The sequence below is a fragment of the Peromyscus californicus genome, unplaced genomic scaffold, assembly GCF_007827085.1.
Source record: "Peromyscus californicus insignis strain IS unplaced genomic scaffold, ASM782708v3 Scaffold_23__1_contigs__length_62951481, whole genome shotgun sequence".
In the NCBI taxonomy this organism is placed as follows: domain Eukaryota; kingdom Metazoa; phylum Chordata; class Mammalia; order Rodentia; family Cricetidae; genus Peromyscus; species Peromyscus californicus.
The window spans coordinates 33603761-33621368 of record NW_026294534.1 but is presented as its reverse complement, the minus strand read 5'-3'; positions in this window follow the sequence as shown (position 1 = coordinate 33621368).

Here is a 17608-nt window from a genome sequence, read left to right as displayed (position 1 = left end):
CCAATCAAATGAACCTAAGAAGTAAGCTGGTGTAGCTATCCTAATAACTAACAAAATAGATTTCAAACCAAAATTAACTAAAAGAGATGAAGAAGGGCATTTCATACTCATCAAAGGAGAAATCCACCACAATGATATCTCAATTTTGACCATCTATGCTCCAAATGTAAGGGTACTCACATTTGTAAAATAAACATTACTAAAGCTTAAATCACACCTCGAATCCCACACAATAATGATGGGTGAATGTCTTTCTGTATGCTGTGAAAATATGTTGCTCTGATTGGTTGATAAATAAAGGCATTTGGCCTATGGCAAGGCAGCTTAGAGGCAGATGGAAAATCCAAACAGATAGACAGGAAGAAAAAGGAGAGGAAAAAGCAGACACCAGCCACCACTAAAAGAACAAGTTGCCAGCTGACCGGTAAGACACGGCCACGTGGCAACTTACAGATTAATAGAAATGGGCTAACTTAAGATATAACAGTTAGATAGCAAGAAGCCTGCCATGGCCATAGTTTAAAAATAATATTAGCCTGTGTGTGTTTATTTGGGTCTGAGCAGGTGCAGGACCAGTGGGTGAGAGAGATTTGTCTTGACCATGGGCAAGGTGGGACACAAGAAAACTTCAGCTACACAATAATAGTAGAAGACTTTAACATCCCACTCTTGCCAATGGACAGGTCATCCAGATAGAAACTAAACAAAGAAATAACAGAACTAACAGACATTATGACTCAAATGGACCTAACAGATATTTACAGAACATTCACCAAAACAGCCAAGAATATATCTTCTTCTCAGCACTTCATGGAATCTTCTCCAAAACTGACCATATACCATATACTTGCCAACAAAGCAAGTCACAACAGATAAAAAAAATTAAAATAACCCCCTGAATCTTATCAGATCACCATGAATTAAATCTGAATTTCAACAACAGCAGAAGTAACAGAAAGGCTATAAACTCATGGAAACTGAATAATTCTCTGCTGAATTATGACTGGGCCAAAGAAGAAATAAAGAAAGAAATTAAATCAAAAACCAATTTTTAAGGCTTTCTCTATGAAGTACATCTATGATGAACACAATAACTATTAAGGGCATCACTTTTATGATCCTTGCTCTTATAGTTATGAGATGCAGATAAGACACACATATGAATTAATGAATAAAATTCTTATTCAGGTATATGAATGATCCAAAATTGTAGGAGCCAGATAGCTACAGAAAGCTGCATATTATTCTGTCCACATTCATATGTCATAAGTCTGTAACATGCTCCCATTCCCCAATCAGCCAAGCTGGGAAATGATCTGATTGATAGTCACAAAGAAATCATAACAGACTTAATTAGAAAAGATGCATAATAGGAAGAAAGTTTTGGATACTTGAAATTTATTAAAACTTACATACTCAGATATATTTGCAAGTTTTTGAATGCATGAAGTTCAGTCCTTTTCAAGCAGGATTTCAATATTTTCATTGTTTATGTTTTCTTTTCATTATTTATTTCTCTCCCTCTTATCTGTGTAGTGTTAGAAATGTGACTTCCAGGCTCTATATATACTAGGACAGTGTTTGACCTTTGAAATACACCCTCAGTCCTTATTGTTTCTATAGTTTAACCATCTAGCTTCATTTTTAAGGAGGGTATGGTTATTATAGCAACTAAGAATATGATTTATTTTCATAGCATGCACCATCCTTTATGGATACCAATCAAGATCATAGTAATTTGACAAGTGACTGACAAGTCTGAATTAAACAAATGTCTTTAACTTACAACTCCCCAATTTATGTTTTGATTTTGTTTAAAATTTCCTTTTTCTATTTTTTTCTGTCTCTTGTGTATAAATGAGTGGTAATTTTCCTTTCACATTCTTGAATGTATAGTCAACAATTTCAAATTCCCATTTCTTTATTGCAAATATTAAATTGGATTGAATCTCAGCCAGAGTAGCTTTTAGCCAAAAGGTCTTAGAATCATCAGGGAAGAAGATGGATGTTGTCGTCTCCTTTCTGCCAAAGTAACTTGGTAAAGCATTCATCTTGTCTGAAACTGGAGCCATAGAGTGTAGTCCTTAAAGGGGCAGTTTCCCTTTCTCCCAAAGTTTTACCAAGAGGTGGCAGATTTGACATAACTCAACATCAGAGATCAGGCACAAGAAAGAAAGAAAGGGTGTTGATTGAGGAAGAAGTAAAGTCTCACTACTGCAGACACATTGGTCTGCTTTCACAAAGATGACAGTCCATCAGCTGGCACACTTCAATTTGAAAACAAATGATTGTGGCCAGGGAATTTGTCTTGGCTCAAGGTAAATATATTTAACTGTACATAGGGATAGCAATAAATCATGCTAGATCAAAGGTCTACAAGATAATAGCTGAAAGGGATTGGAGTATTTTCTTTAGTTCCAGACCAAACTCTCTGGTGCATATGCAGTGTAACACAAGTAGGCGATGTTGTCCATATACAAATTGCTTTGCATTCTACACCCAGACATTGAAACCCCTGCTCAACATTTCCCTTCATGTCTAATTCATGAACTTGGCATTTACAAATTTAAGAACCAAATTGCAGATCATTTTAAGCTTATAGAAGTATGTGGAAGGCAAACTGTGAATCCCCAGGGCGTGGGGCTCAGGCCGAGATCCTCACACATATTGTTTTTAATGCGGGATATAAAACTAAGTTTTAGCATTTGATCCAATAGTAAACAAAATATTTTAGATTTGATTTGTAGATGAGCATGGGTTTCAGTGAACATTCATGTTTTCTCCTGTTGATAGAAGTTTAAATTGGTTAGGAGATAATATTGGCAAGATCTTTAAAATGTCTCCTTTAAAAAGTACCCACAAAGAATTTGATGCTTCAACTATTTAATAAAATTGATATTCTTGTTATGTTTCATCTGCAATGAGAGAGTAAAAATCAAATCCATCATGAGTTGATTAACCTATTTAAAATTTATGCTTTCAGGTCACCATATCTCTCTTATTGTTGGATACAAACATTGTCTACAAGCATTAAAGAAATATACTGTCATTGTTCTGAGCAAAAAGAGAAACAGGATACGTGTGCGTGTGTGTGTGCGTGTGTGTCACACACACGCACACACACACACACACACACACACACACATACACACACACGTATATATACTTGGATGGGGTAAAACTCAGGAGGTCTCAACCCTACTAAAAGAACTATATACAAGTAAAGAATGAACAGAGTGGAAGAAATAGTCTTCTCCAGGGAAGAACACACCAGTTCAATATCTAATAACACATAGTCATCCCTGAAGACATATATACACGTAACACTACACAAATTGTGCAGGTTTTAAATGCATATCTCTTAAAATCAACAAACATAATTGTACATGTGACTCTAGTCCTTTATTTTTCTGAAACAGGTCATCTTAAGTTTCCCAGATGGACATTTAACTTGTGATCTTCCTGTATTAGCCTCTCAAAGAGTTGGGGTTACAATCCTGTAACATTAGGTCTGGCTTTTACCTCATATTATTCCCCATATTATTAAATTCAAAATATCAACAAAAATACTCTATAATAAATGGTGGTTTCATAAATGGATAAAAGAACCATGCTTAGCAGGACCAGTGTTCTTAAAGGATATTTGCTTGTCTACAGTGTTGACACTGGATGATAAAGAATGAGTTGGAAGAGAATTTGAATGAATTCTTATAATTAATATTGCTTGCACACTTGAAATTTAAATATAATTGTTTCTTTTTATGCATTTGTAAGCAGGAGCAGATTTAGATAATCCATAGAATGGGAGAGTCCATTCTAATGGATAGACTGGGGTAGTTCATTCAAGAAAATAATGATATGTGAAATCCAAGTCAGGAATTTTCAGGGCATGTTGGGCCATGTTTAGTCTTTTTGTTGAAATTGGGGGTTGAATTGTAAGAAATGTGAAAACTACATGTTAAAAGAACCATAATGCCACCTGTAAGTTGTTGAACTGTTCTTTCAGAAGAAAGAACTGTTAGAGATGCTTAAGCAGAATGAGGTGGTGTGAATGGTCTTTGCAAAGGATCAGCCTGCCTGGATATGCAAAATTCATCAGAATAGAGGGAACCTGGGATTGAACTAATCTTTTTTTTTCCAAATTATAATGAAGGAAATATATGTCATCAGTCATAATGATAAAAAATAATTAATTAAGTAATTGTGAGAAATATAATTATGGATAATTTGGATATATTTATTAGTGGCTGGAGTACAAATATGTAGTTGATAACTTCAAAATGTTAATTTGTTTTTAGGAAAAGCACACTGTTGAAATCAGAACTAATAAAGAGTAAGAAAAAACTAATGCAACTAAGTATGTGGGCTCTGAAGAAAACATTCCTTGGGCAGGACTTTTTATTAGTATCTTGGTCTATGATTAGTAAATGTCTTTAGGGATGTAGGCTTAATTTATAGTAATAATTAAAGTGGGGCTAGAAAGAGAGGTCAGTCATTAAAGTGTCTGAGACAAAGCATGAGAATCTGAATCCAAATTTTAATATCAACCTAAAATCTGCAAGCTAAGTCAAAGGTCTGTACCCCAAGAAGTCAGAATAATGTATGTATTCATGTTACAGATTTTCTTCCTTAAAGTGATAAAGATATAACTACTTTTTACATTTCTAAACAGATTTTTAAATAGCACAAGTGCTATCAGCTATTTAAATTGGAGAGTTTCCGTGATGAGATTTGCTTTCAAAATATCCCGAAACTCAAACAAGTCCTGCAGAAGGAGTCCTTCTTCGCCACGGGACCAGCTGCCTTGTCACCAACAAGAAGACCAAATCTTCTCAGACCGTGAGCCAAATTGAACTCTCCTTCCTTGACGTTGTATGTCACACACATACAAAAAAAAGAAACTAAGATTTGTGGTACTTTTTCGACTCCTTCCCCACCCCAGTCAGTCTTCTGTGCAGGCGTAAATGATCAGCTTTTTACTCTTATTTTTTTGCATATTCAAAGGAAGCCAAATGTTCCAGAAATCCCATAACATCACTGAATTAAGAATCCTGCATTTCCTGCCTTTGCAACCCATCCAGAGAATCTTTACTGATCCCCTTTATTTTATAGGCACTTGTGACTATAGTTCTGTTTTGTACCACACTCACACTAAGTTGAAACTAATTTTCTTACCAAGAGTTATTTTATGAGTGTTTTAGATGTTTGACAGTATTGACTTAGGTTGCTAAGGTGTAATTACATCTATATTTCAGCACGTTACAGTTCCGATAGAAAGATGAAGAGTGAGACACTGTGCACCTCTTGTGCGATGTTTTGATTGTGTTCTGGCAAATAAAACTTGCTTGGAGTCAGAGGATGGGGCCAGTCACCAGCTGCCCAAAATTGGCCATAGAGGTTTGGAGAACTGTAGAGAGAGGAATAAGTAGTAAGGCAGGGCAGAGAGAAGATCCTGGCCCTTTTTGGACTGAGGAACTGAAGAGGTAGGAAGTAGGTGGTGGCTGGTCCTGGTTCTCTGATCTTTCAAGTTCTTACCCCAATACTTGACTCCTGATTTTTTTTATGGATAAAGATTAATTAGATTAATGCTTCCGGCACCAACTCAACAATCTGCATGTGACTGTCCCACATAATTTGTTGTGGTACAAGAGTATGCGTGCGCCAGTGACTGTCACTCTGGGAAATGGTGGAAACACCATTCTAAAAGGTTTGCCTGACAGCTTCGAGAGGTGACAGGAATGCAGTGCCACCCAGTTTTCCTTGGTGCTACGAAAAGTGGATTTTCCTTGTATTTAGGATAAGAACAACAATGTATTGAGAACCTTTCAGGAGGAAAGCATTCTAAAACCCACTCTGCTCTAATTCAGCTGATGCAGGGAGAAAATATATATGGGATAGATTATAAAGGAAATAGAAATACAAAGACTTAATGATGTTTCCAGTAAATAACAACCTCTAAGCTTTCTAGGTTATCTACTCCACAATTATAAAAATTCTTCACCAGGCATATTGTTTCATAAAAATATAGTAAAATTTTAGAGAGAACATAAAATTTTCCATTACTTTTTTCAGCAAAGCATAATCCAGTTGCCTCTCTGACATTTTCTACAACTGCCAATGATAGTGCTTAACAGTGATCAGCTAGCAAATCCAGATTCTACTTCCTTGTGAGTTATCAATTCATTGGCACATGTTATCTCAGGGGTGTGCTGGCAGGTTGGGTAAGTGATGAACAGGAATATCTATTACTACTAAATTTAAGTACCATGTAGTCATATTAGAAGATCACTCTAAATAAGACAAGAAGATTTGCCTTCATCCAGAAACCAAATCAAATCCAATCCGTTCATTTGATTATGGGCTAGGACCAAGACACCAATTCTAATAGTGCAAAGGAACCAAAGCCATACATACTTCTATCAGAAGTTTAGTTTAATTTAAAGGAACAATGGTACGTACATGTGATAAGTTTTATAATAACTATAGGCTCTGGAATTTACCTTTTGGAAGAAAGAACAATCAGAGGTAGTTAAGGAACAAGATGATGAAGTGAGAAAAATGTTCACACTTGATTACTCAGACATTATACACACTGTGTCTGAACAGAAAAGAATGGAATCTGGGAGATTATTGTCTACTAAAATATAGTGAGAGAAGCATGGAGTATTAATTATGAGAATAAAAAGAACAGAATAAGAGAAATAGAATGAATGAAATTTTGACATTTAATAATTGGATAGAATTTAAATATATTGTGCAATCTTTAAATGTAAGTTATGTAGATAGGTTATGTAGCTCTTTTTCTTAATGTCATTCTATACTTTCCATATGTGGCTTTCTTGCTGTTCAGTTTGGAGGGAGAAATGGCATAATTACATTACAATCAGAGAAATAAAAAGAATAATAATAGCTAACAATACAAACCTGGCAATATGGTTAAAAACAGTTCTGTCAGATATAAAATATTGCCTGAAAATGAGAAAAATAGCTCTAATTAATTAAAATCATCAGGAGTGTATTCATGAGCAAGTGCCTAGTTCCCATGTGGGGTAGCTCCTGGCATTATTAAAAAAAAAATACCACTCTTCACTTATTTGCAATTCTTTTGCCTCTGTGCTCTCTGTTGAGCTCATCTTCATGCTGGGAGTGGAACAACTCACACTAGGTTGGCATGCCCCTATCTCAACATGAATAAATAAATAAATGAATAGATAAATAAATTAATGAATTTGAAGCCTACCTTTTCAATGATCTATGTAGCTCTAAGGACTGCGGATACTCTAGTCACTAAAAGTTTGAAGTAGATTCCTTTCTTAGTCAGAAATATGACCATCCCTGAAAATATTTGATCTTCTAAACTTTCAGAGACATATCTAGTATACTTGTCATGAACTTGGGGATAAAGTAGGAACTTTAAACTTAAAAGTGATTGCTGCTCAACTTGTGAATTCACAAAGATATGAAACATTGGGACTCACTGATTGATCTATTGTGACAACAATGTTTTTTGTTTCTTTACCCAAAGGAAAAAAAAGAATATTAATCAAATAAAGTGTTTGTTGCATATCTGAAAATTTTCTACTTTGAAGTTAATGAAAGTTAGCTGGGAATAAAAAACAAAACAAAACAAAACTAAGACACTCTTAATGGACTAGAACTAATGGCTGCCTACAGGAAGGATGGTTTACATGTACGGTGAAGAGGAACTAGGAGGACAAACCCCCCAAAGCACATCAGTCTAAACAATTTTCAATTAGCATGAGGGATTTCAGGAAATAAGGTTTGGGGGTTGTAGCTAGAGTTTTCCTGCCTGGCCCACAGTCAGGACAAATCTCTGTCACCTGCCAGTCCCACAGCCACTCAGACCCAACCAAGTAAACACAGAGACTTACATTGCTTACAAACTGTATGGCCATGTCAGGCTTCTTGCTAACTGTTCTTATATCTTAAATTAATCCATTTCTATAAATCTATACCTTGCCATGTGGCTCGTGGCTTACCAGCATCTTCACATGCTGCTTGTCATGGCGGCGGCTGGCAGTGTCTCCCTGACTCAGCCTTCCATTTCCCAGAATTCTCCTCTCTCCTTTGTCCCACCTATACTTCCTCCCTGGCCACTGGCCAATCAGTGTTTTATTTATACAGAACGATATCCACAGCAGGGGGTAAAACAATTGAAATTTATTTCCTCTTGGGAAGTAGTCATATTCTCTACCAAGAATTGGATTTTCTCAAACAGGCAGTATTGCTCAGATAACCACAAAGTCCTTGTTCTCACTCTCAAGCACAAAATAGACATATGTCTGATAGAACATTTCACCTGGGTGAGGGAATCCAGCCACACTTAGCAGGTAATCCTATTTCCATACCATTTATTGTACCCAGGGCTGTTTGGAGCCCACAGTCTGTGACAGGCAGTCAGTTAAATAGAGATTAGTGTGCCGGTTGAGCAATAATTCAAATCCAAGTGAACCTGAAACCTAAAAAGCCAAAATCACTCCATCTTTCCTGTTCTGGTTCATCAGTCTATTTCAGGTAAGAATAAGAAAATCGAACTTCTAAAAACTCATATTGGAAAACACAGAGTGAATGCAGTTTTCAAATAGAGTGTCATAACTTCTGTGTTATTAATAACAGTCTTTTATCTTATCCTAGTATCTATCAGATTGGAAATTTTCATTTTATGCAAAATACTTTTTATATTCACCATAACTGTATTATGATAAACTGAGAAGGCTAGATGTGTACAGGGAAACTGAGATAGTCCCCCATACAATTGGAAAGGGACCACTCTGAGAGGACAAGAATGTATCATAGATTTAAAAAATATATATATAACAGTATTTTAACGATATATAGACAAGAAGAGCACTAGAACTAAGCTGTATCCTAAGTACCATTAAAGTGGCTATCCTAAGGAAATGTAAAAATATGTATGGAACAAATCAGTGACATACATCACTCTTCTACCTGTTCAATGTGATGGAAGCACACACAATTACTGTATTTAGCATTTTGAAAACAATCTTCCTATATAAACGACCAATGACTTAAATGCATTTCATAGAAGTCTTTTATAATATTACTTTGGATTCGTATTTGTACTTATTATTTTGTTGATGGAAGATTTGTATGTTTAATTTATCAGGCAAGACAAAAAATACCATCTTTCCTATGTATAAATCATATAACCTTATTTTTACCCAGAAATTATTATTGTGACATGATATTTTATAAAGCAGTAGTTCAGAAAAACCATATAACAAGATCTTAAAGCTAGCATGAAGATCATAACCAGAGGAACCTTGAGATAAATTCCAAGCATACTCATTTGGAAATATAAACACATGGAATTCTTTAAGTGAATTAAATGTTAATTAGAATTAAAAAGAGAGATTGGGGTCAATCAATTTCAATTTCTTTTATTAGGCACATGTTTTCTGCCCAAAGTACATAAAAAACAAGACATTTGCAAATCTCACTGATTTTGAGTGAAGAACACTAAATACTAGCACTAATCCTACCTTCCACAGACATCTAGAGGGAGTATTTATTACTTAAGTATTAGAAATTAGAGGAAGAGTATGAAAATGGATCAACATCTAGAAATCATTCCCTGAAGCAGGACAGATAAAACACAAACCAATGGTGAGAACTCAGTCCAAGATTCAGGACGCCTATTCAGGAAGGCCAGGTTAATAGAAAACAATGGAGAATAAGAGGATAATACAGTCACCTCACAGTAAAACTGTGGTTTAAAACTTGTCATTCATAAACAGAAGTCTAATTATTGACAAAACAGATAAAGTTGGATGCATAATGGACAGAGAATGTCTGAACCAGAATAGTACAAAATAATTAGGAGACATGAAATAGAGACGTAAATAGATTTTTATTGGTCTAATGTCAAACAAGTCTAGATGGATTCACCAGTGCAAACATCAAGTAAACACTTCATAAGTGTCCTGTAACTGCCCCTGCTAAAATGCAAGGTACATTTGAGACTAAATCATCAGATAATCCCACTGTCTGAAGAAAAAATAATGATTATGTTCTACTTTTAACACATGCCAGCACACAGCAGTCTAGCCAGGGCACAGTCTGCTTGCTGTACTGCCAAAATTGCTTCTTTACTCTATCTTAAAAACATTTTAGAGTACTAATAGTTTCCATTTTCAGACTTTTGGAACATGGATGCTGAGACAATCAGGCTCAAGCTAGTCAGATGAGTGAAATTGGTATGTGGGAAGGTGAATCTATCTCTAGCATAAGTAAGTCAAACCTCTGTACCTACTGAAGCATTATACTGGGGTTGCGTCAGTGAGAAGCAAAGGATGTAGTTCTTATTTATTGCTACAATATTTGATAAGTTCACCCTAGTAACTAAGAAAAACCCAATGCTGTCATATAAATATTTATTGGTCAATCTTTATGTGGGCCTTATCAAATGTTTAGAATTAAAAAGAAAGCTAAAGTGTGATTTGGAATCAACAACTTTAATTTCTATTATTAGTAAGATTTTTTTTTGCTCAAAGAATACTGAAATACTGATGTGCAATAAAGAATGTTAAAGACTAACACTAATCAAACAGCACAGAAAATTTATGGGAACAACCACAATAAATAATTACATAGCCTGCCAAAAATTATGAAAATTACTCATTCATGACATTAATACTTTCAGATACAGTTGGCTTTGAAAACATTGGGCTCAATGTGGAAATGTATTTATTCCTTAGTATTCATGGGAGACTAGTCCAAGTGCCCTGTGAATCAAAGGTAGAGGAGATTTTGTGTATATGTCCCTTCTATAACATTTACATTTATATATAACCCAATGTAGCCTCCCATAGACATTAAACAGTCTCTAGATTATATGCACTGTAGAAGACTATGCAAAGACAATATAAATGGCTAATGCAGTCTGCTGTTTAAAAAGACAGTAGCAAGAAAAAAGTTCTGTACGTGTTTATTACTGATCAAATGATTTTAATGCCTACTGAGTGCTACATAGTTTTCTACTATTTTTATCAATTATACATCAATGTATAAATGAGACCAAAGTCTTCGCCTCCTGTAAGTTACCTTTTTACAAGTAGAAGTTTAATAAAAAGCACATATAAGTCAGTATAATGCAGGTTCTAAGGCAGTCAGTATGGTAGATAATATTGAGCAGTTTCGTGGGACGTGTGAATATCCCAGATTACACAGAAGACCTTATTGTATTGTGAGGGTGAGACTTGAGTAAAGTCTGAAAGGATGCAGCAGCTAGTAAGATAGATGGAAAGATGAAGGATAACCGCAAACGCCCTGAAATTAAAGCACAAGAAGTGAGTTCCAGGAAGGAAAGGCATCCAGAAGCATTTCTTGGAGTCCACAAAGACAAGAGGAGGATATTTGGGGATAGTCTACAAAGTTCAAAATTTGGGGGTAAACAAAGACCCTGAAAACCCACCATGAGCAATGGCTTTCACATCCATGGAAAGAAAAAATAATACTGCAGATTACTGATATGTTTCTACACAGGGTCTCAGATAGTTCACAGTGGCCTCATGAAGCTTTCTGTCTCTAAACATAACTTTAAAGTCCTCATATTTAGACTCTGTTTTCCATGTACTGCATATATTGAACATAACAATGTGATAACAGTCATATTCTAAAACGGCTTAATAATTTGAACAATGTATTCTATCACTTATGTCAAAGAAAATTATAAATTATTTATTGTAAAGATTAATTTAGTGCTAAAAAAGCCGGGCGGTGGTGGCGCACGCCTTTAATCCCAGCACTCGGGAGGCAGAGCCAGGTGGATCTCTGTGAGTTCGAGGCCAGCCTGGGCTACCAAGTGAGTTCCAGGAAAAGGCACAAAGCTACACAGAGAAACCCTGTCTCGAAAAACCAAAAAAAAAAAAAAAAAAAAAGTTAATTTAGTGCTAAAAACAATCATGTTTATAAAAAAGTTAACCATGATAGTTTAAAAGTGAGACAGGAAGAATTTCACATAAAGATGGAAAATAAAGGAAATAAGACTATTCATGGACATAGCAAACAATTTTATTGGATGTCTGCCAAAATAGAATTCTAGAGCATTGTGGTAATTTAGTAGATTAAATTTAAGGATTGTGATAAATTAAATGAGACATAACACTTTGAAAGTTTATTATCATCAAACCTCCTTTATAAAATAAATAAATAAACCTACGAGGCATTTAAAATACATTAACAAATTCAACCAAATCAGAAAAATTTCGACCTTAAGTGGATAAATTTAGGTCAATTTCTTAAAATATAATTTCTCTTAAATTATTTCTGACCGTAAAATATTAATATGGGGTTAACCATGTCATGTTGGACAAGTAATCTACTTGAAGTTTTAAGAGTTAGAATAAGTATGGCATAGATTTTTATATTTATTTTCCTCAGAGGATAATCAAATGGAAATGTCCTTCCAATATTCATTGTGAAGAGAAATGAATAAAACAGGGGGATGGCCTGAATATTTGGCAAGATGGGGGTTCCTTTCCATTCATGTGCATTTGTGCAGGTTAGATACACAAAATAGACCAACCACTCTCTCTACATATATATCTCAAAATCTCTGATTATAGTTACATAAGTATCTCATGTTCTTAAATAGCTTTTGAAGAAGCAATTCATAATAAACATGAGCAAAGCTAAGGTTTCTTTCAACCTCGAGTCAAAGTTCAGTTAACACTGCCAGGTACTTCTCAGGAGTCCCAATTCACACTGTGCTGTTTTCTTTAAATGCAGCTACTCCTTTGGTGGCTTCGCCACTTACTATATTTGAAGTGGTACATTCCATTATTTTAGGTGCTGGCACTTTAATTCCTTCATGATTCAAAACAACGAAAAGGATTATTTTCATGGCTTCCCAAAAGGAGGACCTTATCACCTAGAAGTGTGGAAAAGATGAATTTTAAAGTTAAAAAAAAAGGTTATCAATGTCAAAAGTACTGAAAATGAGATTATAAAGCTCAAATCCACATTTTTTATCATGTCTACCACAATGGACACTACTTTTAGCACCCCATTTTTTATATCTTGATCTTACTGTGAAATGTAAGTCTACACTTTTTGAACACATATTCAGAAGCTATTTATATATTTTCTGACAAATTTTTGGGAAAACTAAGTGAAAATATAAATAATATACGAGAGAGTATAAGAAATATTTTTATTTAATTGACTATTCATGAAATAATTTATTCTCAATCATATAAAGACATAGACTCCATAAGCAAAGTGAAAATTGCTTTAGAATACTATTTTCATATAACTTGATACTCTTTTTGATAGGTAGTACTAACATAATAAAGATAAACTGACAAATTTTAACTATATTATTTTTAATTAGAGATTTGTTTCCTACCCAAACCAATCATAATGTAATAATGAGACAGATGGATCCATCCCAGTGTCTCAATCTCCTTTAGGCAGATTCCACCCCTTGAACTTTTCAACATGTGATCTTATAGTACCTTACCTACAAGAGTCTGTATTATTACCATTGTGGCTTTTAGACAGTGATATTTATGGTTTTTTTTTTTTTTTTTTTTTTTTTTTTTGGTTTTTCGAGACAGGGTTTCTCTGTGTAGCTTTGCGCCTCTCCTGGAACTCACTTGGTAGCCCAGGCTGGCCTCGAACTCACAGAGATTCGCCGGCCTCTGCCTCCCGAGTGCTGGGATTAAAGGCGTGCACCACCACCGCCCGGCCGATATTTATGTTTTGAATTTAATTTAGTGAATTTAGATTCTCTCCCTTAAATCTTCATCAATAATTTTACATCTTCCAAAGAAGACTGATGTTACAATAGGTCCAAAGATGTATGTTCCCTTAGAGGGTTGCCTGCCAAGTTATCTTAGTTTCCTCTCTTTCCACGATGATGCAATTTCAAAGGATACTGTGTAATGAACCATGGCATAATAAAGACTAGGATGACCTTATGAACGGGCAATGGAAAGGGAACTATGTAAAGGAAGAAACAGGAACATCCTGTACTTAAATGTCACACAGTGAACTTATCGTCCAATTTGAAACATCATGTTCAATTAAGAATTCTAAAACTTCTATCACACAAGCACTTACAAAATTCACATACCTTTGAGAGAGCTCTTGATATAAATTTATCTCAAATGATTACTAAGGAGACTGGACTTCAACCAATTTACATTTCGATAGGTTTGGGGATATCTGTGAAACGGTTTTCCAGCCTCATGGAGACTACTGGAAAAACTGAAGCTGCAAAAAGAACTTTGTAAAAGCAAGGAAAACACCATTTGTTGAACAAAGAAAGTAAGTAAAAGAATCTTCCCTTTTTTGCCATTAATAACTATTTTTTTAATTTAATTTAATTTTATTTTACAATACAAATCAGTTCTACATATCAGCCACGGATTCCCTTGTTCTCCCCCCTCCCGTCCCCCTCACCTTCCCCACAGCCCCCCCCCCCCCATTCCCATCTCCTCCAGGGCAAAGCCTTCCCCACAAACTGAGATCAACCTGGTAGACTCAGTCCAGGCAGGTCCAGTCCCCTCCTCCCAGGCCGAGCCAAGCAATCCTGCATAGGCCCCAGGTTTCAAACAGCCAACTCATGCAATGAACACAGGACCCGGTCCCACTGCCTGGATGCCTCCCAAACAGATCAGGCCAATCAACTGTCTCACCCACTCAGAGGGCCTGATCCAGTTGGTGACCCCTCAGCCATTGGTTCATAGTTCATGTGTTTCCATTCATTTGGCTATTTGTCCCTGTGCTTTATCCAACCTTGGTCTCAACAATTCTAGCTCATATAAACCCTCCTCATTCTCGCTAATTGGTTTGCTAGATTTTCAATACCTGGCATGGAATTCCTCTTATTGAGTGGGCCTTAGTTACAATTAGACAATTAGATAGCTGTTGTTTATCCTTCATATGAAATCAACAGTGGTAACGATATGGGATATTGTGTCTTGACAGTCATTTTTATGATTTATAGGCTTTATAGTTGGGTGAAGATTATGAATTTTTTTTTTTGCTCATGGAAGCTTGCATAGCTCTTTCCTACTCCGTGAGAGCTAGTTCTTGGGGAAGAGTTTTCCAGGTCATTATCAGTTTGATTCCACTAAGTCCTGTGCCTAAAGACTGTGGTATGTTCAGCAACTGGGTCTTACCTTAAGTTCTGGGAAGTAAACAAAAAGAAAAAAGCTTCTTGGTACAACAGATGGAGAATACTACAGAGATCCACTGCTGGATAAAATATAAAGAGTAAGTGACAATGGGGTGGTCCATCTGTAAAGCAACCCCTACCCCTGATACTCTGAGAATGTTACAGAAGAGGGTGTGGAAAGATTGCCAGAGCAAGGGTACTAAGATTTCTGCTGAAAGATGATTTTTCTTCTCTACATTAGAGGGAAGATACAGCAATGAAATCTCAAAAATACAGTTTCCTGAACACATCCTACATTAGGAAAACTCCAGTTGCTAATGTGGATAGAGGAAATATCAAAAGGCCCCCACCTTAGATGAGGCACTATAGGCAATCAATACAATCAATCACTGCTGAGCGAGAGAATCTATTTTCTTCAGAGAGGTGCTTCCTGGAAGGCTGTTCAATCCCAAGTGATCAGCTGTGAACACATCTACATATAAGCAGCACTAAATTGAGTCAGAAAGATACAAACACACACACACATGCACACACACACACACACACACACACACACACACACACCAATAGCAGTAACTAAAGAAGTCATGAATTTGAGACGGAATGGGTGAACATCAGAAAAGCTGAACAGGAAGAGAGGGGGTAGAAATAGTTCAAATACAGTACACATGTGTGAAATTCAGTACAAAATCAAATTAAAGAGAAAAACAAATATGACCAAAACAAAGACAAGGACAAACTTCCTTCACTTCACTTAGGCCATTAAAGGCAAAGCCAGGCTAAAGTTAGCTCATATTTCAAGACCATTAACATGACTCTGTTCTAGGAGACAAATTATGTACTACGAAGAAAGACTTCAAATGCCATTTCCTAAGCCAAAACACTGCCAAAAATTATTAATTTATTCATTTATCCATGTATTGAAATGTAAATAAGCAGGCTAAAGCTGATCTTAGGTGGAAAAATATAATAATGAACTAACTAGCCACAGCCATGTTGCTGAAGTAAATTAAACTCCAGTGGGAGAGATAAGGGAAAAAGATTAAATAAAAAAAAGGAGGTGAGTCAGACAGATATAAAATGTTACCATAGTATCATGATCATGGGAAGGGAATTGTTTGACTAAGAGAATTTTTAAAAAAGTCTTCATAGGCAAAAGCATATTTGTAGTGAACTATGAAAACAGACAATTTCCAACAGATGAACCTAGGGATAGAGTGAGTGAATAAACGGTATCTAGGAGAAAGCTATTTGGACTACTATTATTGGCATGAAGTCTAATCCAGATGTAATAAACTCTCTTGTGGAAATTAAGTGGTTTTTTTTTAAAGCAGAAAAGAGATATATTCATTGTGTCCACAATGGGAAAAGAGATAGCTAGATTTAGCCAAGCTTCCAAGTCCATCTTCATTTTGAGCCTTATTGTTCTTATCTTTCAAGCATGAAAATGAAAAAAGATTGTTTATAACTTATTTCTACTGCTATGATGGCATAGAATCTGTGTTTGGTCTCACATTTGCTAGGGGAGAACTTGAACAATATTTACTGGCTGAATGATAACCAGAGCTACCTTACCAACAACCACATGGCCATCTCTTCTCCACATCATTGTAATGACTAGGAAATGTTCCTCATGGACCCATTTGTCAGAACAACTGTTCCTCAGTGGGTGGTGCTAATTTTGGAGGATGTGGAAAGTCCAAAGGCGGACTCGAGATGGAGGAATTTGGTCACTGCAGATGGGCCTTTGAAATACATTCCTAGTCTTTGTTATTGTCAGTCTCTTTGCTTCACCGTTAGTCATGATGTGAACAGTCTCCACTGCATGATCCTGTCACCACGAGTCTTCTCCTATGATTGACTAAAATCTTCCGAAATTGTGAGACAAAAATCTTTTCCTCTCTTAAGTTGTTCCCATAAGTTATTGTGTTCATGACGGTTTATTTAATTTTCAGATCCAAGGGTACATCCACCCTATTTTCCCATCATACTTTTACACATAGTTTTTTTTCATCATTGTTCTATCTGCTTCAGTCCTGAAGTATACCCAGTGCATCACTGTGGACATAGAGAAGAGTTCATCAACAAGCAAAACTAGGGTATTTGTACAACTGATAACAATGATCACTGTTCTCAAACTGAGTATGCTAGAAAAAAATGGCAACATTCTGATCACAAGGATGGTGTCTTATAGCTAAAATGTCAGGAAAGATAGGCAGACAAAAAGAACTCTTAGAAGTAGACCTGGTTTTATTGTCAATTGGCCAATAACCTACCTAGTCATTGAGGTTTTGTTGCTGTTCACGAGCTGTTAAGTCCTCTGATTCTTAAAACATATGTGTTTGATTTTCTTTGCATAGAATCCGTATCCCCAACCACTAAACTATTTTGAATTTCAATTACAGTTTTTTAATCTTTTAAACTGAAAATGTTTATAGCTCT